This window comes from Onychomys torridus, chromosome 12 (genome assembly GCF_903995425.1).
Source record: "Onychomys torridus chromosome 12, mOncTor1.1, whole genome shotgun sequence".
NCBI lineage: Eukaryota > Metazoa > Chordata > Mammalia > Rodentia > Cricetidae > Onychomys > Onychomys torridus.
This window is the reverse complement of record NC_050454.1, coordinates 15,185,702-15,208,466: the sequence shown is the minus strand read 5'-3', so window position 1 is coordinate 15,208,466 and position 22,765 is coordinate 15,185,702. Positions and strand designations below refer to the sequence as shown.

At 45.7% G+C, this 22,765-nt stretch overlaps 1 protein-coding gene across 1 annotated transcript in view; it reads right to left on the bottom strand.

The window, feature by feature from the left end:
• Window positions 1–21,396, bottom strand: part of Mylk (myosin light chain kinase) — a 250,871-nt gene extending 229,475 nt beyond the window's left edge. The window contains exon 1 of the mRNA XM_036203911.1: window positions 21,219–21,396. The gene's annotated coding sequence lies outside the window, so the exon portion shown is untranslated. The remainder of the gene's footprint in view (window positions 1–21,218) is intronic.
• Between the last annotated feature and the right edge of the window lie 1,369 nt (window positions 21,397–22,765).

Genomic DNA, 22,765 nt, shown 5'->3' with positions numbered 1-22,765 from the left:
TCTCCAGTTATCTAATCTACCCCACACATCTCACCTCTGCAAGAGAGCGATGTGCTTACCAAGAGTCAACAGGCTTAAAATTTTCTAACTGATTATATTTATTATTGCAGTTGTATAACTGAATTTATATATCATTTTAATAGTATATGAAGTCATTAAATAGTAACACCAAAGATTTATTTTTGTGAACATTGGGTAATAAAAATGAATTGTTTAAAAATTATTGTTGAATTATGTCTGAATGCGACAACTATAAAACAGTGAGGAAAAAAATTATATGAACTTTAAGTGTTCTGCACTCTGCTGTCTTAAAAGCACAGCCCAAGGGAGAATATGTTGATTCCTGTCAACAAACCCACAGGCAAGAAATGTTCCCTCAGAGGGAAAGTTTGCAAAGTTGTATTATCTGCTTTAAGTTAAAATATTTAAGGTACACATCCATGATGTTTTCGACAGCTTTCTCAACCAGTCAGTTAATTATTCATCCATCCCAGTCATTCCTCCAACACTGTGGAGTCTTGGTCATCTCAGACGCCAAGTCTATGACAGGCTTACTTCGTTCCAAACACAGTTACTAAAGCAATACTGCTGAGGGAGGTCCAGCCTCACTCAGCCATGTCACGTCTTCCATCTCCTAAAAGTGATTCCATGTTCAAGAGATGAAACGGTGTCACAAGATTTCTTAAAGGTCTGTCCAAATATCATTATCGTATGGAGAGCTTCTATAACACAAGACAAACAGTTTAATAGGAAAAAAAAAATGAGGCAAGGTGAAAACAGACAATAGACACATAGCTAAAAACACAAGACACAACCAACCTCACCAGAGGTACACACAAAGGAACAATGGCCTAGCATTGAAATGACGCTCATTGTCTAGTTTTGGCAAAGTATGAGCATCAAAGTGTTGCCATTAATTTCCCTCCAGTCATAGAAACAGAAAGTTTATACACATGTATAATTTCTGTTGTTGTTTTTGTTTTGAGACAGGGTTTCTCTGTGTAACACCTCTGGCTGTCCTGGAACTCGCTCTGTAGACCAGGCTGGCCTGGAACTCACAGAGATCTGCCTGCCTCTGCCTCCTACCACCACCTAGCTACATGTATACATTTTTTTAAATTTTTCTTTTCTTTTTTAAAAAGATTGATTTATTGATTGATTGATTGATTGATTATGTATACAGAAGAGGGTGCCAGATCTCATTACAGATGGTTGTGAGCCACCATGTGGTTGCTGGGAATTGAACTCAGGACCTCTGGAAGAGCTGTCAGTGCTCTTAACCTCTGAGCCATCTCTCCAGCCCATACATGTATAAATTTTTATGTGACAGGCTCTTCAACCTTTTTAGACACAGTTAAATAGAATACAAAACTCTGGCTAAAACATGGAACTCTACTTATCCTCAAACATAATGGTGAAATGGAAATCCAGTAACAGGTTGAGCAAGCAGCAGCACACGAGTTAAGTTCTCGGCAGAGAACTGCTTGAAGGAAGTGAGTGATCTGGCCCAGCGCTAATGTAATGCACCCCCTGTTGTAGAGCAGAGCTCATGTCTCAAAAGCCTGGCACAGGGCTCCAGGTCAGGGGCGTGGCAAAAGCCATGCTGTTCAGAAGCCAGTATTGCTCTCTTTCCCGTGGCTTGTGGTCCTTTCTCTCCTCAGCACAAGGCCTGCGTCACACAAGGAGGGACAGTTCCCCTCTCGCATTATTTCATCAAGACATTGCTTCTGCATCTCATGCTTCAGACTTGTGATCCCTTCTGACACCCAGACCCGACAATAAAATAAAGACGCAGTTTCTTGTATCCTCGAGCCAAGGACATAGTGTTCTATGTATACATTAAAAATGCAGATTTCCCAATAAAAGGCAAACCGCTTGATGGAGGGAGCATGACTGAGCTGGAAAATAATCCCAGCTAGTTAAATTTTGGCACTTGAGAAGAAAAGCCTTGTCTGAAGATATTTCTTGCATTTGAGCCCAAAATGCTGTGTCGCCTTGCCATGTGTTATTAAAAGACTTATAGTGAGCTTCCATCCACAAAGTCGTGGCCTGAAATGGTACTAACTGGTCAGTAAACACAACAGTCCAGTGTTGATGTCTCCTCTTCTAAAATTACGACTTTGAGCTGAACTAGGGCCAGGAACAAGACATAGAGGGGGCTGCATTTCATGAAACCTCGCTGGGGCACTGAGTGTACCTTATGATTGGTCGTGAAGGAAGTGGCGCTGATCCTCCTTCCTGGCTTACATTCGAAAGAAGAGTACCATAAAACACAAGTCAGCCTGCTCCAAGGACCTGCCGAGTCTGAAGTGAGACTATGTTTCTCCCAACTGTGTACCAGGAAGTGCCTGTGGCAGCCTCCTGGGGTCTCTGACCCTCCAATTTCCCATCTGAAACATAGAGTAGTAACAAGAGTCACCTGGGGGTGAGTGTTTGAGTTACCTTTTCTGCTGCTGTGCTTGGGTGGGTTGGGGAGAAGCTAACAAAAGCAACTTAAGGGAGAGATGGTATGTTTTGGCTCCAAGTTCTAGGTCACAATCCATCATGGTGGAAAGTCGAAACAGAAAGAGCTCTAGGCAGCTGGTTACATGGGACAGTCAAGAAGCAGAGAGTGATGAACACTTGTACTCAGTTCACTGTCTTCTTTATATAGTCCTAGCCCTCAGAATGGTGCCCCCAACAGTCAGATATTCACACATCAATTAGCCTCATCAAAACAATCTTCCACAGGGAAGTCCAAAAGCTGGTCTCCAAGGTGACTCTAGATTTCACCAAGTTAACCATTGATATTAACCATCATAATCAGCTTTCTATTTCTATAACGAACACTTAAGAAAATCAACCTAGCAGGGAAAATGATTATTTTGGCTCACAGTCTTAAAGAGTACAGCCCTTAATTCAGCTGGCTTGTGGGAGCACATCACAGCAGGAATCCATGGTGGATAAAACTCAATTCGTGGTCAAGAAGTGAAAAAGGGAAAAAAAGAAGGGTCTGGAGTCCCACGGTTCTCTTCAATGATACATGCCCAGTGACCATAGGACCACCCACTAGACCCCACCTCTTAAAGGTCCCACTACCTCTCTGGCTGTGATAATTAGTCTTGTCAATTTGACAAGATCTGGAATCTGCCAGGCGACAAGCCTCCAGGTACACCCTTGAAGATTATCTAGAAGAGGTTGGCTTCTGGGCACACCTGAGAGAACTGTCTTGTTTGAGGTGGGAAGGCCCATCCAAAAGAGAGCTGCATCATTCTCAGGGCTTGCATCCTGGGCTTCATAAAAAGGAGGAAGCTGGCTGAGTGCAGGCATTTGTAACTCTCTGCCTCCTGACTATGTGGCCAGCAGCTTCACATACCTGCTACCATGCCTCCCCCACTCTACCTTGGAGGCAAAATAACCCTTTTCTGCATTAAGTTGCTTGTGGTTAGTGTATTTTGTTATGGCAGGGAACAAGCCACCAGCCAAACTGGAGATCACACCCTTTTATTAAACATACCTTTCGGAAGACACAAGATCGAGACTATAACAGCATCGTCTCATAGGATGGTCACAGGGGCGACTGAGCTAATCTAATAAGTGCTGCCGCCATGGTAGACATTCAAATGTTGCTTATTTCCATGGACAGCAGAAAGTGAAGAAGGGTGATGCTGAGGAGTCTGAAATGCCAACTGTTGGTTGTGTAGGCCAAGTAAGAAGACATTGAATCCCATGCTTTCCCCATTTCATGTGTTTGGTCATTTACATGTGGCACTCACCACATACCGTATCTCTGGGACAGTGTCATAAGGCATCCAGGAAAACATCGACTCCCTGGTTGGCTCAGCTGATGAGTATTCACTGTGTGTCAGGAAACTGGAGGGCCCTTCATGTTAGACAGATACCGCAGACCCTGTCCTAAAGAAGCTCAATTGGTGAAGATGGAGGTAGAGAACAGTCCCCTTAGGAAGGTGTCCTGAAGGTGATAGAAGAGCTTGGCTCCTGTCCTTTGAATGTGAGCAGTGACAACATGTGGCCTCTGAGGCCAGGTAACTACACATCACAAAGCTCACACGGGTTCTTGCTGCATACCAGCTCTCTAAATGTGTTCCAGAAACTCAGCCATCACACTTTGAGGGAACCCAGGTCTTTCACAGGTGATTGCTTGGAGTGCATCCCTGCAGAGCCCAATCTTCAAGCCTAGACCCAGTGGGTGGTAACAAAGCTTTCACGTGATTCTAGTGTGTAGCCATCTGAGTCACCCCAACCACCTCTGCCCTGTTCTTTTCAAACTACTGACCCCCCAGAACACCTGGGCATAATACAATGATTGCTACTTTAAGCCACTATGTGTGAGGTAGTTTATTACCAGTAGTGGAGACCAAAAACAATCTCTAATAGATTTATGACAAGCCCTGGTAACCTAGGATAGGAACCAAAGCACAGTCAACAACAAGTAATACCCCTCAAAGATAATCACTGCTTTGGCCCTTTTAAATTTTTACCAACTTGCCAAGTTTGCCACAGCTTCATTTAGCCAACATTCAGCTACACAGGTTGTGTGCTAGTTCTGTACAAAAGACACAATTTCAATATTTTATAGACTTTTCCCTCAACGTTCAAGTACAGAGAACCAGTGTCTTGGTGGAGTGCTCAGTCATAACTGGCACATCTGTATCACACCCCCTTCCCACCACATCCCAGAAGAGAAGGCAGAAAACCTGAAAGAGCTGGAGGCTGGGGACCATTGAGACAAAACAGTGTCTTCTGGCCATGATGGGTCTGCTGCACAAACTCAGGGCACCAGCTGTGGTTGTCTGCTCAGGACCTGCACAGGATCAAGCTAGGCAACATTCCAGCAGGGACAAGAGGTGGGGGCTAATGAGCTACTTACTGAAAGCTGGTGGCTGCTAGAGGAGAGACAGTCATTTTCCTTTAGGGATGTGGCCTCTGGTAGGTTGGCCATGCTCCAGTGGGGGGCCCTATACCTATTTGTGTATGGACAGCACCATCTGGACTCCGAGGGTTATTTGAAAACAACAACCCAGCACTCGGGAGGCAGAGGCAGGTGGATCTCTGTGAGTTCGAGGCCAGCCTGGTCTACAGAGCTAGTCCAGGACAGGCTCCAAAACTACAGAGAGAAAGCCTGTCTCAAAAAACCAACCCCCAAAAACAACAACAACAACAAAAAAACAACAACAACATAAAGTTGAGGAGGGGAATGAGGGTATCTAGGAAAAGTTAAACTGGGGAGTGAGATACACACACACACACACACACACACACACACACACACACACACACACACGAGACTTTCTCAAAGAATAAATAAAAACATTAAATTTTTAAAATTTTTTACCTCAGTCCAGAAAGATGGCTCTTGCTGCCAAGCCTTGAGACCTAAGTTCAAGCTCCAGGACCCACACGGTGGAGGGAGAGAACCAGCCACAAGTTGTTCTCTAACTTCTACATGCACACTACGGCAGGCATGTGTCCACGCCTACATTCCTACATGCACAAAATAAGTAAATATATCAATGTAATGTTTAAATTTCTTTTAAACTTGCCTCAATGATTTCACTATGTAGTAAGAAAAGAGAGACAAACACACACACACACACACACACACACACACACACACACACACACACACACACACACACACACGGTTAATAAAATAAACTCATGCTGGATGGGAGCTGAGAGCAAGAAGAAAAATAAGCCAGTGAGGAAGACAGGAAAATCAGAGTGAGGCTGGCATGGTGGGGGGTGTGGCCAGGAAAAGCTTCTAGAAAGGGCTGAGGCAGGAAACTCCAGGCCCCAACTGGCTGTTCTCTCTTCAGTGCCCTCCCAGTCATCTGCTCACGCCAGGCACCCAGACATACCTTAGGACTGACAAGGAGCTTGAGCCCCTGGCAGCAGCTGCTTTGCTGGGACCCACCCAGGCAGAGAGCTGTTGGGCAACACAAGACAGAAGCACAGAGGAGGGCCGTTCTTTCACCTAGCTATGCTCTTCATGGCGTGCAATCCCAGCAAAGGATACAACTGAGAAAAGCAACTATTTGGCTAGAGATAATCACAGTAGTGTTGTTCATAACAGTGGAATAAAAACAGTAAGCTCTAGTTACAGAAAAGTTTAAGGGGCCAGAGAGATGGCTCAGCAGTTAAGAGCACTGGCTGCTCTTCCAGAGGACCTGGGTTCAAGTTCCAGCACCCACATGGCAGCTCACAACTGTCTGTGACTCAAGTTCTGACATCCTCACGTAGTCATACATGCAGCAAAACACCAATGCAAATAAAATAAAAATAAATAAATTTTTTTTAAAAAAAAAACCTCTTTCAAAAAAAAAAAAGTTTAAAAAGAGCCTTATAATGAAACCGAAGGGTTTATGGGTACTTGTTGTACACCATAACATTGGAAGTGAGTCACGTACGTTCTTGGATTCTTGTAACCTATACATAAACCACGTGAGGTAGTGGCAGTACCCTCTTTCTTTATAGATAAGGAAGCTTCTTCAAGACCGCACAGCAAAGAGATAACCAATGGCCACTACTTTACACCCTCCATTCAGTCGAGTCATGGATTTACCATGGTCATTTGATCTTAAAAAATTTACCTCCCTAAGCCTCAGACGATCATCTATAAAATGGGAACAAGAGCCTCATGAGAGGCCTCAGTCAGGGGTGGGCTGAGTGGGCGAGAAGCAGGAGTGTCCTTAACTCACTGACTGCAGGAGAGGCAAGGTCCCCATCCCCAGTCAGCTGTGCCAGGCAAGTGTGACCTTGGCAGAAAGCAGAGACCCCTGGACACAGGAAGAAGTGGGAGTTTTGAAGGCAGTAAGAGGACTCCATTCATCTTCCATTGCTAGGAAGTCATGAGGATGATAAGTATGTGGCCAGATCCAGGAGTCCTGGCACCACCAAATTTCATCAGGTATGCAACTGGCTCCACCAATTTGAACCTGGCATCCCCAGGAGGTCCAAGGCAACACCCAGTGTCACCTTGCTTACAGAGGAAACTGGCCCTTGAGTCACTCCTGTTCCCCTCCAGCCCAGAAACACCCAAAGAGAAGGAAAGCAACCATCTTGTATTTCCACACTCCATTTGTGTGAGGGAGAGTAGCCATCTTGTATTTCCACTTCCTAGTTGTAACGGTCAATTCCCTTCATGATAACAAACATAATCAACTGTATAATTGTGACTCACAGTGTGGGAGCCTCCAGTCTGTGACTGGCTGGTCCCATTATTTCTGGCCTTTGACAAGGTAACTATTCACCTTGTAGCCAGAAACAAGAAAGATGGAAGACGTGGGTCCAAACTATAGGCCTGTTCTGGTGGCTCTCCCCACCAGGTTGTCGGTGGTTTGTGGATCTCTGTAGACTCTTGTCTACCATTCCCCACCCCTTCCCCAGCCCAGGTCAGAGGTCAAGACAAACCTGGTAACAGAGCTGGGGAGTTGTCAGCCTCTTTCTTTTATAGATGACTGAACTGGAATTCAGAGTTGTTAAATTATATGCCCAGGGTCACTCACCCAGTAAGTTGCTGAACTGGATTTAGTAGCCTCAGCCCTTCCTTTTAAAAAGGAATCTGTGTGTGTGTGTGTGTGTGTGTGTGTGTGTGTGTGTGTGTGTGTGTTTGGGTCTATGTGAGTGTGTTTGTGTCTGTCTGTGTGTCTGTGTGTGGTGTTGGCCTCCACACATGTACAGAGGTCAGAGGACAACTGTAAGGCATGCACTATGGCTTCCAGGGATCAGGCCATCAACTCTGAGCACCAAGTGCTCTTACCTGTTGAACCATCTCACTTGCAGCCCAGACACTCATCATATCCACCCATACCCCCCCTTCCCAACCAATGAGATGATCTATATAAGCATAAGGGGCATTCGGAAGACAGACAGGTCTAGCTCCCGTGATCGGCCTTCTCTCACACAGACAGACGCGGCATATTCTTGTGTTAAAAGGGACTCTGGCCCTGGAAAGGGCCCAGCGAAGTCCTCTCAGAAAGCCAGCATGGGGTTGGCACTGGGAGGCCCACGTTCATGGCACTAACCACACCCTTCAGTGAAAGGGAAGCATAATTAGAGGGCAGAATCCACAGGCAAAACTTGAGTGTTTTGTCCAAAAACACTCAGAATTGAAAGCTCTGCCTGGAATGCCACAGTCCAAATCTTTCACACATTTCCTGCAGGCCTCTAAGGGGACCCACACAAACACTCGGAGGCAAAGATACCATCCATGGGCATGGCAGCATCCCTCCGGTCACAAAGGCTCAGCTGAGGGGGGACACAAGGTGGTATTATTGTGGCCTTAGGCTGAGAAGCTTACAGCAGGGTGGTGACTCAAGCTGAGGAACAGACTAGAATGTTCCAAACCAAGTGATATTTATCTACAGAGCGAGTTTATCTGGCTCAAGGGATGAAAATCATCAACAAAATGAACTAGACTGGAATGTTTTAAGGCAGGTGTATAGGGCAAAAACCCTGCTGAAAATCCTGTCATCCTTTCCTGAAAATAAAACCTTATTGAAACACATCCGTGCCCAGCATGTATCTATTCCCACGGCTGTTCTCACACTGCGGGAGCCGAGGGGGCAAAGAAGGAAGCCTGCAGGGCTGAAAATATTTACCACCTGTCTTCCCCACCCAAAAGTTCATCCACCCTTCCTCCAAAGGACCAAGAGAGACTCCTTCATCACCAAAACTGCAGCACCTCCAACTCCCTCTTCTGTGTCCCACAGATCATGCTGAGAGCAGGAAGTGCAGGGGCAGAGTGAAGAACATCCTCTGTCACCCCTAAAGAAAAGTCTTCCTGCCTCTGACCTCACCCCAGGCAAAAGCATCAGAGAATCCCCGCAAGAACCTAGACATGTTTGCAGGTAGAAAAATACTTCTACACCTCCACAGCCCCCTTCCCAATCCTACTGACCCAGAAAGGAAAACCCTATAGGTTATTAGAAGAGGTGTCAGGTGGGAGGCACCCAAAGCAGAAGAAATGACAGAGAAGAAACCAAGGAATTAAGCAGAAAATAACGGGGTGATCAATGAAACCAACACTTGAGTTTGTCAAAGAACCAATAGAACTGACTGTTTCCAGCCAGATTAATGAAGACAGAAGAGGAAATACAAACTACCAATATCAGGAATGAAAGATGAGATGCAGCTCTGAATCCTACAGGCATTAAAGGGAGGGCAAGTGAACACAAATATTCTACCTTCACGTCAGAGTAACAAATTAATCAGAAGGCACAAACTGCCGAAAACCACCGGCTAGTCCTTTGTTTATTTTTAAGATTTGTGAGAACCATCCCATCCAAATGTAAAAACTTCTCCGGTAACTCCTACCCAAAACTTAATAAGTAACAATGTATAAATCAGAAATCAGGGACATCCTAAGAAAGTCGGATCTATTCGCTCCACAAGTACACACACATCAACCAAATGTGTGCAAGCTGAATCCAGCACGTGAAAGCATTCACACATCGAGAGCAAGGGAAGTCCGTCCTGGAGCACAAGGCTGGTCCAACACCGGCAAATCAGCTGATGTGATCGGGCACATGAACAGACAAGAGCAGGAGACCCTGACTGCCAAAGGGCACCGAAGCCTGTTTTTACTGAAACACAACTCTGGCCGGATGGAGTCTGGAGAACTGGGAACTGAGAGGCCACAAAGTCTAAAGTATTTACTCTGCAGTTATTCTGACTTGTTTTTCAGTCCCACAACATGCTGCACCAAAGGTCAGGGGTCAGGGATTTCCCTCATACCATTCAAGTCTCAGGCTGGGGACACCAGCTGGGAGTCCCGCACTTCAGTTCAGATCCCACGCTGTTTACCTGAGGTTGCCTCATGTCTCAGATGAAGGACTCATTCCCCATTCTGGACGCCAGTCCCAAGTCCTGGGCCTGAGTAATTCTGGCTGGTCAGCTATGAAAAAGCAAAACAAAATCTGCTTCCTCCTCTGGTTCATTAATTTGCTTCAAGAGCTCTAAGAATCAGGAACGCTCTTTACTGACACGTGCATGCCCATTATAAAGGAGGAGACAATGCAGGAGCGGCCAAATAGATTAGAGACAGGACAGCGGACTTCAGGAGGAGCCTGGAGCTTGCACCCTCCTCCAGGCATGCCACCATGCCGGCATCTACCAATCCAGAAGTTGTGCAAACCCCATGATTTAGAAGCTTATATAGGGGTTCCATTCCAACAAAATAATCAATTCAATATCCTTTAGTTATTGGCAATTAACTAAGCTGTTAGCCTTTCCCTCTTCTCTGAAGGTTGGGGAGCAACCTTTTAATTACGTGATTGGTTTGGCTAACCACCTGCTCCCATCCTGTATCTATGCACAGGGTGGAAGTACAGTCTGAACATCTTTTGAGTAACTACAAAAGCGCCGCTCTCATCCCCACCACTTGGGAAATTTGTAGGTTTTAGGAGCTCTGTGCCAGGAACTGGAAATAAAGGTAAAATACGTATTTCTTAAATATCACAATATCACACTGGTCCTTTGCAGAAAGCTTTACCAATTCCTAGAATAAGCAAAGTAGCCAGGCGGTGGTGGTGTATGCCTTTAATCCCACACTTGGGAGGCAGAGCCAGGCAGATTGTGAGTTCAAGGCCAGCCTGGTCTATAAAGTGAGGACAGGACAGGCACCAAAGCTACACAGAGATACCCTGTCTCGAAAAATAAAGAAATAAGGAAGGAGAGAAAGGGGGAGGGGGAGAGGAAGGGGAAGGAGAAGGAGGAGGAGGAAGAGGAGGAGGAGGAGGAGGAGGAGGAGGAGGAGGAGGAGAAGAAGAAAGAGAAGAAGGAGAAGAAGGAGAGGGAGAAAAAGGAGTCCACTTCATAAATTTTGCTTTGGCACACTGAATTCTTAGTTTCTAGATAGTGCCTCTCTTGACATTCTCAACAGACCCCAAAAAAGTACTTGAAAAAAAAATCATATTAAAAAAAAACAAGTTGTAGCAATAAGGATAGACTCACACTTCCTCAACCTTGTAAACAGCATGTACAGAAGTCCTACAGCTAACACAACACAAACCACATATTGCTAAGGGCCTGGCCCCTATGATAAAAAAGAAGGCAGTGACGTGTGTCTCCATCACTCCTGCTTACCAGTAGACTGCAAAACTAACATACAAACCAAGAATAAACGAGAGCCAAACAACTGGAGTAGAAGAAACAAATCTGTTCTCTAGGATGCAATAAGACTCTAAGAATAAAGTACTCGTAACAAGCTCAAGGAATATCACATAATAGAAGGTCATTAAAAAAATCAACTCAAAGAAGAATGACCAGGGAAACAGTTTAGAGGCAGAGAAGTAGGTAAGGGCTTAAACATGATTCTATACCTCAGGCTCCATTACTTTGCAAATTAAACACTTTTATTTGTTGGTTAACTATAATTAGGTACCAGTTACATTAGATCCCTGAATACTATAGGTCTACCTGCCAAACTTTAAATTAAAAACAAAAACAAAAAACTGTTGAAATAAATTATTGTAATTATAAGTAGTAATAATCTGAAAATGGTTTTACTAAAAATAATAATTAAAGTTGTACTGAAAACACACAGTACATAAGCCTACAGCCTAACAAAATGCATTTGACATTTATATGCTAAAAAGTACAAAATGCTGAAGAAGGAATCAAACAATACACAAATCAATGGAGAGATATGGCTAATGGGGTCGTGCACATCTGTAATGGCAGGGCCAGGAGGACTGCTGCACAGGAGACTTAATCTGCACAGTAAACTGCGGGCTAGCCTGGGTTATGAACTGCAGGCTAGCCTGGGTTATGCAAGAAAAGGCCCTGAGTCTCCTCTTCTGTTGCTGTGATAAACACCCTGACAAAAGCAGCTGGAAGGAGGAAGGGGCTGGCTCACAACGTCAGGTGACCGTCCATCACCCGTGAGAAACAGAGGCAGGCAGGACGACCCTGAGTCAGCTGGACATGTCGCAACATGCACACCGGTGCCTATCTCAGTGCCTACCTTGCGGCCTCCATTTTAGACAGTCCAGGATCTGCTGCCAGAGGAATGCTCCCACCCACAATAAGAAGATTGGTCTTCCATATCAATGAACATAATCAAGACGGTCTCTGGGCTGAAGAGACTGCCCATTGGTTAAGAGGGCTTGCTGCTCCCGAAGAGGTCTAAATTCAGTTCCCAGCACCCACACTGGGCAGTTCACAACTTGTAACTCCAGCTCCAGAGGATCCAATGCGTTCTTCTAGCTTCCTTAGGCGCAGGTACACATGTGTACACACACACACACACACACACACACACACACACAGAGAGAGAGAGAGAGAGAGAGAGAGAGAGAGAGAGAGAAAATAAATTCAAACAACCCTTCACAGACAATTCTCAGAGGCAAATCTTAATCTAGACAATGCCTCACAGGTGTGCCCAGACATCTGTCTCTATCTGTAGTTACAAGAGTAACCATCAGATCCTGTCTCAAATAAATAAAACAGAACAAACAAACTTAACCAACCAAACAAGAACAACAAAACTTTCAGCAGGATTTTAATGTAGACATCAACTTAACTAACCAAACAAGGACAACAAAACTTTCAGCAGGATTTTAATGTAGACATCAACACGATGGTTCTAAATTTACCTAAACAGCAAAAGCTCTAGAATCAGGGAACTACTTTGAGAAGGAAGTAAGATAAATCAACTTCTTGATTTTAAAAGGCCTGATAAAGATACAAAAGTTTAGATACTGTGTTACTACTAAGATAAACACATGAAGCAATGCGGAGAATACTCAGCTACGCCCCCACAGGCAGGCTCAATTGACTTTCAACAGAGGGCAGCAGGGAGGGGCAGTTTTTCACCACATGGACTAACTAGACATTTCTACTCAGAAAAGAACTTCTGTGTCTTGAAACAAGAACAAGAGCTGACTCACAACCAAACCATATCAAACATAAATGTAAAACCTGCAACTATTAAAACATCTGAAGAAGATCCCAAGGAACTCACATCATGTAAATTAGATGCTGTGGCTTCAGCACCAAAAGCATAATCCATTCTTAAGATGAATGGGCCTAAAAATTAAAAACCTGCCCTGCAAAACAGACATTGCTAAAAGAGTTTGAAAAGACATCAGCTCTAGGCTAGCCAGGCTCCACTGAGTGCTCACATCTAAGTGCTCTGTCTTCCGACCTGTCAAGACTTCAGAAGGCCAGTCTCATTTCACTGCCTCTACAGCTACAATCTGCCAAGAACTCTGCCATACTCTCCTGGTCATCGTGGACTGTGCCTTTTCAAACCATGAGCCAAAATAAAATCCTTCCTTCCTTAAGATGCCCCCCTCCTTTTTTCCAGGTATTTTATCACACACAAAAAAAAAAAAAAAAGAAAGAAAGGAAGAAAACATAAGTATTGAAGACTTATTTTTCCAAAGTCTCTGGTTAATTTTTAGGACATCAACTTTTAGCAATATTATTTGCTTATAGAAAAACCAAAACTGTAAGTTAAACTTAAAAGCAATGTAGGGCAATGTATCAGGCTTTCTTTTGGGCCACCAACCAGCTCCCAAATCATGACACAGAGACTTATTATTAGTTACGAATGCTCGTTCTTGTCTTACGCTTGTCCCCCCCCCCCAGCTCTTCTAACTTAAATGTGTCTGTTTCTCTTCATCTACATTTTACCCTGGGGCTTTTTACCTTTCCTTCATTCTGTAAGTCCTACTTGGACTGCCTGCTCTGGGGCTGGCTGGCGGGCTGACTGCCCCAGGGTCTCCCTCTCTTCCTCTCCTCTCTTCTGCCGCAGCCTACATTGCTCCTCCTATTTATTCTCTTTGTTCAGCAGCCCCACCTATCCCTCCTCTGCATCACTATTGGCTGTTCAGCTTTTTATTAGACCAATCAGATACCTTGGGCAGGCAAGGTGGAACAGCAACACATTTTCACATAATTAAACAAATGCAGCATAAACACATGTAAGACACCTTTACATAGTTAAAGTAATAGTCTGAAACATAAACAAATGTAGCACATATTTGCCTAGTGAAAGTAATATTCCACAACGGGGAAATTCGGGTAGACTTCAGAATCATGGTTTTTCTGTTCATTCCAAAGATGTAAGGGTGTCAAAAATTGGAGGTTCAAACACAATTGGACAAAGACAATGGTTTTATCTCACATGAGACATAGATGCAAAAATCCCAAATAAAACATGAGACAATCAACTCCAACACAATATAAAAATCAACAAAAACAAACAACAAAACCCATACATCTTCACCAAGTTTTTGTCTTGGAACAAGGATTGGCCAACGTTCAAAACTCATGAACACTGATTATAAAAAAACAGTACTTCACCAGGTGATGGTGATGCACACCTTTAATCCCAGCACTTGAGAGGCAGAGCCAGGCAGATCTCAGTGAGTTCAAGGCCAGCCTGGTCTAGAGCAAGATCCAGGACAGGCATCAAAACTACACAGAGAAACCCTGTCTAGAAAAAATAAAAAATAAATTTTTATAATGATAAAGAAATGGGTATTCAACTCTATAAACAAAGAAATATTGTCATTCAGACAGTGTTTGAAATGTGTAAATCAGAGGAAATTCTTGTTTCCTGAGAAACTACAAAATGTTACTGCATAGCTATTTCCTCCCTCCCTCCCTCCTTTATTTCCTTCCTTCCTTCCTTTTCTTTATTTTTTTCTTTATCTAGGCAGAGTTGGTTTGTTAATTCTGAAGAATGATTGCTAATACATAAATCAAAGAAATGAAGACACCACAAAAATCCAACTGGCATTGGGCCCCAACTTCGGCTGCTCTCAGAACCATCCTGGGAGCTTAAAGAAAACAAAGCAGAACAGACAAGAGCCCCTGAAGCCACTGAGCTGGATGGACCAGAAGGGAACCTTACCAGCAAGCTCTAGGAACTCTAGAAGGTTTCTCAAGGGTGGGGTGGCTCATGCACGCCTTCAATCCCAGCACTCAAGAGGCAGAGACAAGCAGATCTTTGAGAGTTCAAGGGCAGCCTAGTCTACAAAGCCAGAACAGCTAGGATTGTTACACAGAGAAATCCTGTCTAGAAAAACCATATAAATAAATAAATAAATATTTTTATCATGAAAAAAAACAATAAAAGATTAAAGCATTCCACAATACATGACTTGTCACCTTAAAAAGAACTCTGCAAGGCCAAATTGCTACAGATGTGGAAGCTGAGGTCAAAGGCAGCCTCCATGGGGATCAAGAATTAAAAACTCATTTCTTGAATAAACAGGCAAGGATAGAAGAACTTAACAGGCAAAGAGGCAGTGGAAAATGTTCCAATAGAGAATAAGCTAGAGAGACTAGGAAGTATTAACTAGGCAAAGGCTGTTGTAGGCCAGAGCAGAGAGTGTGTGGGCTTGTGGTGAGACTGTGTGTGTGTGGGGGGGGGGGATGTTCTGATTCTCTTGGTGAGATTATTCCAAGGGAACAGAACTGAGGTTTCTGAAGATGAGGTGGCATGACCAGTCTGTGCTTTAAGATTAGCAAAGCACTGGTGGTGTCGCACGCCAGTAGGATTTGCTGAAGGAGGCGGAGGCAGGAGGATCACGGAGTTTGAGGCCAGCCTGGGCTACAGAGTGAGTTCCAGGAAAGGCACAAAGCTACACAGGGAAACCCTGTCTCGAAAAACAAACAAACAAAAAAAGATTAGCAAAGCAGGGGCTGAAGAGATGACTCAGATTTAAGAGCATTGGCTACTCCTTCAGAGGACCTGATTTCAATCCCAGCACCCACATAGTGAGTGGCTCACAAAGTATCTAACTCCAGTTCTGGGAACCTCATGCCCTCTTCTGGCCTCTGTGGGGCATTGCATGCATGTGATACATAGACACATGTGCAGACAAAACACCAGTACTCATAAAAGTAACAATTTAAAATAAATAAAAATAAAGAGGATGACTCTCAAGGACTCTATAGAGCCAACTGGAATATATAATGGGGCCAATCTGCACCCATTCCTCTGGCTTCGGAAAGGACATTGACCTTCCCACCCTGTCACCATCCATCAGCACTAACGGGGGATAAACAATGTGGGTGCTTCAGCTCTATCCCTCCATTTCTTCCTCAGTCATGCAAAGGTCAGCTGGGTACGTCTCCATTAGCCCGACATCCTGCACTTCTAGAACAAGAAAATGAGAAGCCATAAATGAAGCACACGGGGCCCCAGAGCCCCAGAATCTTCTTTGGGATTGGTTGGGCCTTTGCTGTAGCCAGAGATTTGCTGCCTCTCATTAGTTTTGATTCAGCATAAAACTGAATTCATTCCTGGAATATTCTGGGCAGAAAGAAAACAAGCCCGGATATGAAAATCATTCACAAAATAAATCTCAGGAGGAGCAAGGAGCAGACATGCATGGTTGGGAGTCCACCATCGGGTCAGGGTCAGAGGTGTCACAGCAGATTCCAGCCGAGAAGGGTCTGAGAGCCAACTGTCCCTGCCCCCTCTCTCCGGGCAGACACCCACACTACTCTCTTCCTGTGTCCGAGGCCTTCCCCAGCACTGCAGCCCCTGAATTTCTTTCTTTCTTTCTTTTTTTTTTTTAAAAAAAGATTTATTTATTCATTATGTATACAGCACTCTGTTTGTATGTGTACCTGCAGGCCAGAAGAAGGCACCAGATCTCATTACAGATGGTTGTGAGCCACCATGTGTGCTGGGAATTGAACTCAGGACCTCTGGAAGAGCAGTCGGTGCTCTGAACCACTGAGCCATCTCTCCAGCCCAGCCCCTGAATTTCTTAACACCTTAGACACTTTGAAATTCTGTATTGTCCCCGTTTTCTGTTTCTTTCATCCATGTCACCTGTTTCCTCACGCAGACCCAAGTCTCATAGGCATAAGATCTCATCCATTCTATCCATCAATCATCCACGCAACTAGGTGGAGAGTAGATATCTAATGTTTGCCAGCTCATTTACAGTTATTTCATGGGCATGGTGAACACTATTCAATACATTATAATAATACCACTCTTTTTCTCCATTCTGTAGTCATTTCATTTTTGTATATATGTATGTTCGTGTGGGTGAACATGTGTGTGGGCATGCACGTATATTTGTGCACGTGGAAGCCGGAAGTCAACCCTAGGTGTCTTTTCTTAGGAGCCATCTGCCTTGAATTTTGAGATAAGGTCTTTCATGGGCCTACAAATCACCTAGTAGGTGGCCGGCTACTAAGCTGGCTGGCCATGAGCCCTAGCCTGTCTTTCCCTCCCCATGCTGAGATTATGAGCCCACGTCACTACAGCCGCTTTCTAACATGGCTTCTGGGAATGTACCGCAGGTTTTCACACTTGGAAGGCCAGCTCTTCCCTGACTGAATTATCACAGCCATTTAATGTTGAGAACTGCTCTCTCGTGGTCAGATGAAGACACTAAAGGCAGCTCACAGAGGCTGAGGACTGTGCCCAAGAACACTCAGCCAGTAAGCAAACAAGACAAGACAGATCTGAACGCATGCTTACACTTCATAATCCACCTGCCACCCTGCGGCCATCTCCCGTCAGCTTTCTGAAGAACTATCTGTAATTTAAGGGGAAAAAAAATTACCTGTGTCCCCTGAAGATTATGAGAAGTCATTCATAAGGTCCTGGGTTAACAAATTAACACTAGGTCTGAGGGCCCAGAGCTAGGGGGGAAATCAAGCTGCAGATCTGAAAGAAAGGGAAATCCTCTCCTCATCCCCCTTCCTTTGTCCTGGGGGCTCTGGGTCTCCAGAGGGCTGTGCACTCAAGACCCAGGAGGGAGGAGCAGAGCTGGGGTGGGCAGGAAAGGAGGGTACAGAAGGATCAGAAGTGGGGGATGGGACAACACTGGGGATTTGAGAAGCTGGATCTACACAGAAATTCCCACAGCTCCCTAGTGGGGTTCCCACTGTGAGCATTCGCCTGCCCTCAGACACTCAGGGACAGTGAGCGGGAAGGCACTGAAGAGGAGACCCCGGGCAGCAGCTGAAAAGTCAGCCTTCCTTGGCCCCCGAGCTTCCAGCGGTAATTCCTGCTGACCCTGCCTGTGCCCCAGCCCCACTAAGCTAGCTGTCATGGCACAGTGCACAAGGGCCAACAGTAGCCCCAGCTTCTGAGGGGGCAGATACCAAGGTAGAAGGGACAACCTACCGGCCTGTGGTGACAAATGAGGTCCCACAGTCTCGAGCATGTAAGAACCACACTTTCAACCTGTTAGCTTCACCTGGAGGAAAAGGTTGGCAGCCAAAATTCAAGAAAGAATAATGGGAAGGCAACCGCAGAACGGGACAAGTGGGAGGGAAGTGATTGACAAGCAGGCTGCTGCCTGACACCTCACTCCTCCCGTGGGACAGGAGGCTGAGAGAGAGAAGGAAAAGGAAGTCACATGGCACTGGGGCCCACTGCAGTGACATTGCTCTGTCCACACTCTCTGGATGACAGCTTGATGATGTCTTGGTTCCGAGCCCCCATGACAACCAACAGACTCTACTGGGACCCAAGCACCCATGTATGCAAGTCCCCCGTGCAAATGGCCCTGCCTCTTGTCCTCTGTGCACACCCCTTGTTTGCCAGAGGTGGGGAAATGGCTCAACAGGTTGTATTTAGGAATGTACATCGATATATACATATATGTATTATATATGCATGTAATAACAATTAATGAAAAGAGAGGCCCTGAATTTGAAAGAAAGACAGAAGGTGTATATGGGAGTGTGCAGGGGGAGGAAAGGGAAAGGAAAAAGGGCATAATTAATTATAATCTCAAAGACTTTTTTAAATTGCTCTACATTGAATGTGGGCAAGATTAATGTCCTCTGTTGGAAAAGTTACTTTATGCAGGGTTGTTCTCCACTCACTAGCTTCAGAAAGGAGAGAGTGGGAGGTTCTTGTTGTTGTTTGTTTTGTTTATCTGGTGTTGTTTTTGTTTTGTTTTTAGCAAGGTCTATGTAGTTTTGACTGTCCTAGAACTACTCTGTAGCCCAGGCTGGCCTCATACTCACAGGGACCCTCCTGCCTCTGCCTCCCGAGTGCTGGGGTTAAAGGCAGATGCTACTATGCCTGGCTAACAGGAGGGTTTTTAAAATTTGTTTGTTTTATTTTTTATTTTTTGAGACATTGCTTCTCTGAGTAGTCTTGGCTATCCTGGAACTCACTCTGTAGCCCAGGCTGGCCTTGAAATCAGAGATCCGCCTGGCTCTGCCTCCTGAGTGCTGGGATTAAAGTTGTGTACCACCACAGCCTCCCCCGCTAGGAGGCTTTTAATAATGAGTAATCTCCTGTATGTATTGCAAAACATTTTTCTCAGGAGAGAAAATGAGACCCCACATGGACAGGGATGTTTCATCCTCAAATTCCCACAGTCTGAATCTCTATAAAAAAGAGACAACGAACCAACTAGTTGCATTTTACAGAAAAATGGGACTAAATAAAGCTGGGTAGTGATTCATCTTATAGTTTGAAGGGGGAAAAAATGATATTTCTTGTAGAATGAGTCTATGGTACTCCCAGAGAATGCACCGAAGAGAGGAGACCTTCCCAGTCAGGACCAACACTCGTCTTCTGCTAAGCACCTTGTAAAGGCCTGTGTCCACTCGGTATACCTGGCACCAGACACACCTTCCTTATAGACTCCTCCCCGCTCAACAGTGACTGCAGCTGTCTGTCTACTGCATTCCAGGTAGGCCTACCTAGTCTTACCAGTTAGATCAGGAATATTCCTAAGTCCTGATTTCATACATGTTCTCTAATATCTACCCCTGGGGAAACAGTCCCCTGATGAAGGAGTCAGCAAATCTCACACACACAAACCACTCTGAGGACCTGAGTTCTGGCATGCCCATTGCCAAGTATATCCTTATCCCTAACCCAGCTACCCTCCTCCTCCAATGGCCAATCATAGTGCCCCCAATGCTCCCCTCTCTTACACACAAACACACACACACACACACACACACACACACACACACGACTTAACAAGAAACGGTGGCTAATACAAATCTGCACTACAGTTAGGATGGTTCTCCAAGCTCATGCCTAGTGGTGGATGATCCCACTTCATCATCAGTGAGCCTGGGGTTGACCTGTCCATCTTGGTACAAGGATTCCTGTGCATGTCCCCAGAGTACAATCATTCCCCAGTCAGAACCAAGTATTAGGGAAGGTTCCTTCTAGCCCTAGCTCAGGCCCTTGGACCCTGAGGATGGGAACTCAGGACAAGCTCACTCTGGACAATGGCAGGACCATTTGACTAGCTTAGGGCGCAGAGGTCAAGGCATCGCCCTCCACAATTCTTTCTGGGGTGGAACAGAAGGAGGCTAAGACCACATAAGACAGTTGAGAAGGAGGTCAAGATTTGACAACAAGATAGTTGATGGGGAAGGGAAGGAGAGGAAAACAAAATTCTAACACCCTGAAGGCCTTTTAGGAACAGATTACAGCAACACCACACTTCCCCCAGAGACTGGTGTGTGGATACCCAAAGCTCAGGAGTAGAGTTGTGCATCTTAACAAACAAGCAAGAATTGTTCCAGGACAGGGAAAGGCAAAACCTCACTGGGAGACTGAAGCAACTCTCAAGCAGGTTCTGGAGGGCTGAGGGCAAGGGGAAATTCATATACCCCATTCTTTGCGCTTGAACAGAGGGATGGTCAGCCAGCTCCCTAAGCTCTAACACCATGTCCACTGCCCGTGTGCACCCTCACTCCCACCCAGCACCCTGAAACCACAACAGCTAATTGTATCCCCTTCAGAAACCAATGGAGGGGAGTCTTTCACTTTATAATACAGCAAATATTCCCACCTCAATTTTCCTTAATAATAATAATAATAATAATAATAATAATCCCAAACACTCTCCCCAACAGCATCTTTCCATCTGCCATGCCAATCTTAGGAACTCAGTCCTTTGGGTTTTGAAGGGTTTCAGATGCCGAAGATCCAGAGAGGGACGCTAGCTAAGCCACCCGTGGGGGTCAGTCTATCCATCCCAAACTTCCCAACAGCGGTCCTCTCTAACAAACTCCCTCGGGAAGGCGAAGCGCGGCGGGCTCGGTGGGGTGAGAGAGAGCGAGGCCGTCCACATCCCAGCATCACGCCGGTGGGTGTGAGGACCAGGCGGTCATCAAAGCTGTCTGCAAAGGCCGGGGCTGCGGAGAGGGATGGGACTGGCATCCCCTCACACCCCAACTCTCCCAGCTCTCACCGGGAGCCCGGTGACCGCGGCAGGACAAAAGCGCGGGCAGGCTCACTCACTCACCGGCGCGCGGCGACCACCGGTGCGAGCCGGCTCGGCGCTCGAGGGCGGGCGTGCAGCCGCAGGCGTCGGGTTCCGAGGCCGGTCGGACGGGCGCCTGCGGGGCTGGACGGGCAGCGAGCGCCGAGGTGGCGACCCTGCGCGGCGGCGGCGGCGGCGAGCGGCGGGCCGGAGCGGACGGAGCCGGAGGGCGGCCGAGCGGCTCTGGACTGGGAAAGCTCACCGCGAAGCTCAACTTCCACGCGCTTATTTGCATGTCATTTGCATGGAGCTCCCGGAATGGACCGGACACCCTGCCGGTCACGCCCACTCCCGCTGTGCAGGCGACAGCGGCGTCAGACCCGGTCCAGACTGCTTGCTACCCAGCACCGCCCCAAGTCCTTCCCAGCCCGCAGCCACATAGCAGCGGTGCTCCCCCGCTCCGCCCCGTTTTTTAAATTTTACTTTTATATCTCATGGAAGAACTCTCAACACAGGACAAAAGAGCATCACATATTGGAAAATTAATTTTCTCTCACTGATACAGCTGTTAACAATATTAAGAGCACACACACACACACACACACACACACACAGAATGTACTGCTACATTTTCTACAAAGTATTCTGAAAGGCATAACTTTCTTTCAAAATTTCGTTACATGCAATTTCCTGAAATTAATGACAAGAAACAAATTATGTAGGCAGGATAGCATAGCCCTAAACTGTGGATTCTGGAGTTGACTCCACCCCCTTCGAGTTACAAACCTTTGGACAAGTTACTTAACATTTACAAATTAGACTTTCTCACCACAGGTAATTCCAACCGTGCCAAACATGCAGTTACTAGTAAATCTGAAATGTGCAATTTTGAACTGAAACCACTTACTGAGGGGTATCCAGACCTGCCAGAGGGCAGAAGGAGCAGAGATGTGAGAAGCCATAGAAAGTAGAGGACAGTGAGAAAAGATTGCAGGCAAGCCCAGGATATCCCATCCATCCTAGAAAGTTTCTGGACCTGCTTTCTCTGAAGAAAACTCAGCCTTGGTGTTCTTTGAAGCGTCTGCTTGGTGGATTCTGTCATAAGAAAGTTCCAGACGGGAAGAACTGAGTTTTGGATCTGCTTCTGATAGAGCTGGCCCTGTGGGCTGGTGGGATCCTGGCTGATTCTGATCTTCAGTTTTCTAATCTGAATAATGATGATGTCACTGGACTGGTGAGCTAAAGTTTCAGAGCTGGGAGGCTCTCTGTTGGATGGTTTTCCAGGCATCTCTCAGTTCTGAACAGTTAGTCCGTGGTTTCTCTGACATATTCCCTTTACTGTGTGTGAAGATTCTCACAATTTGGAAGCTACCCTCAAAGTCCTTTTAAAAGCTCATTTGGGCTGGGCAGTGGTGGCATTTGTCTTTAATCTCAACACTTGAGAGGCAGAGACAGGTGGATCAATGTGGGTTCAAGGCCAGCCTGGTCTATGGAGCTAATTCCAGGACAGCTAGGGCTACACAGAGAAACCCTGTCTCACGAAAACAAAGAAAAGCTGCCTTGGGGACTTGCCTTTACATTTTGCGTGA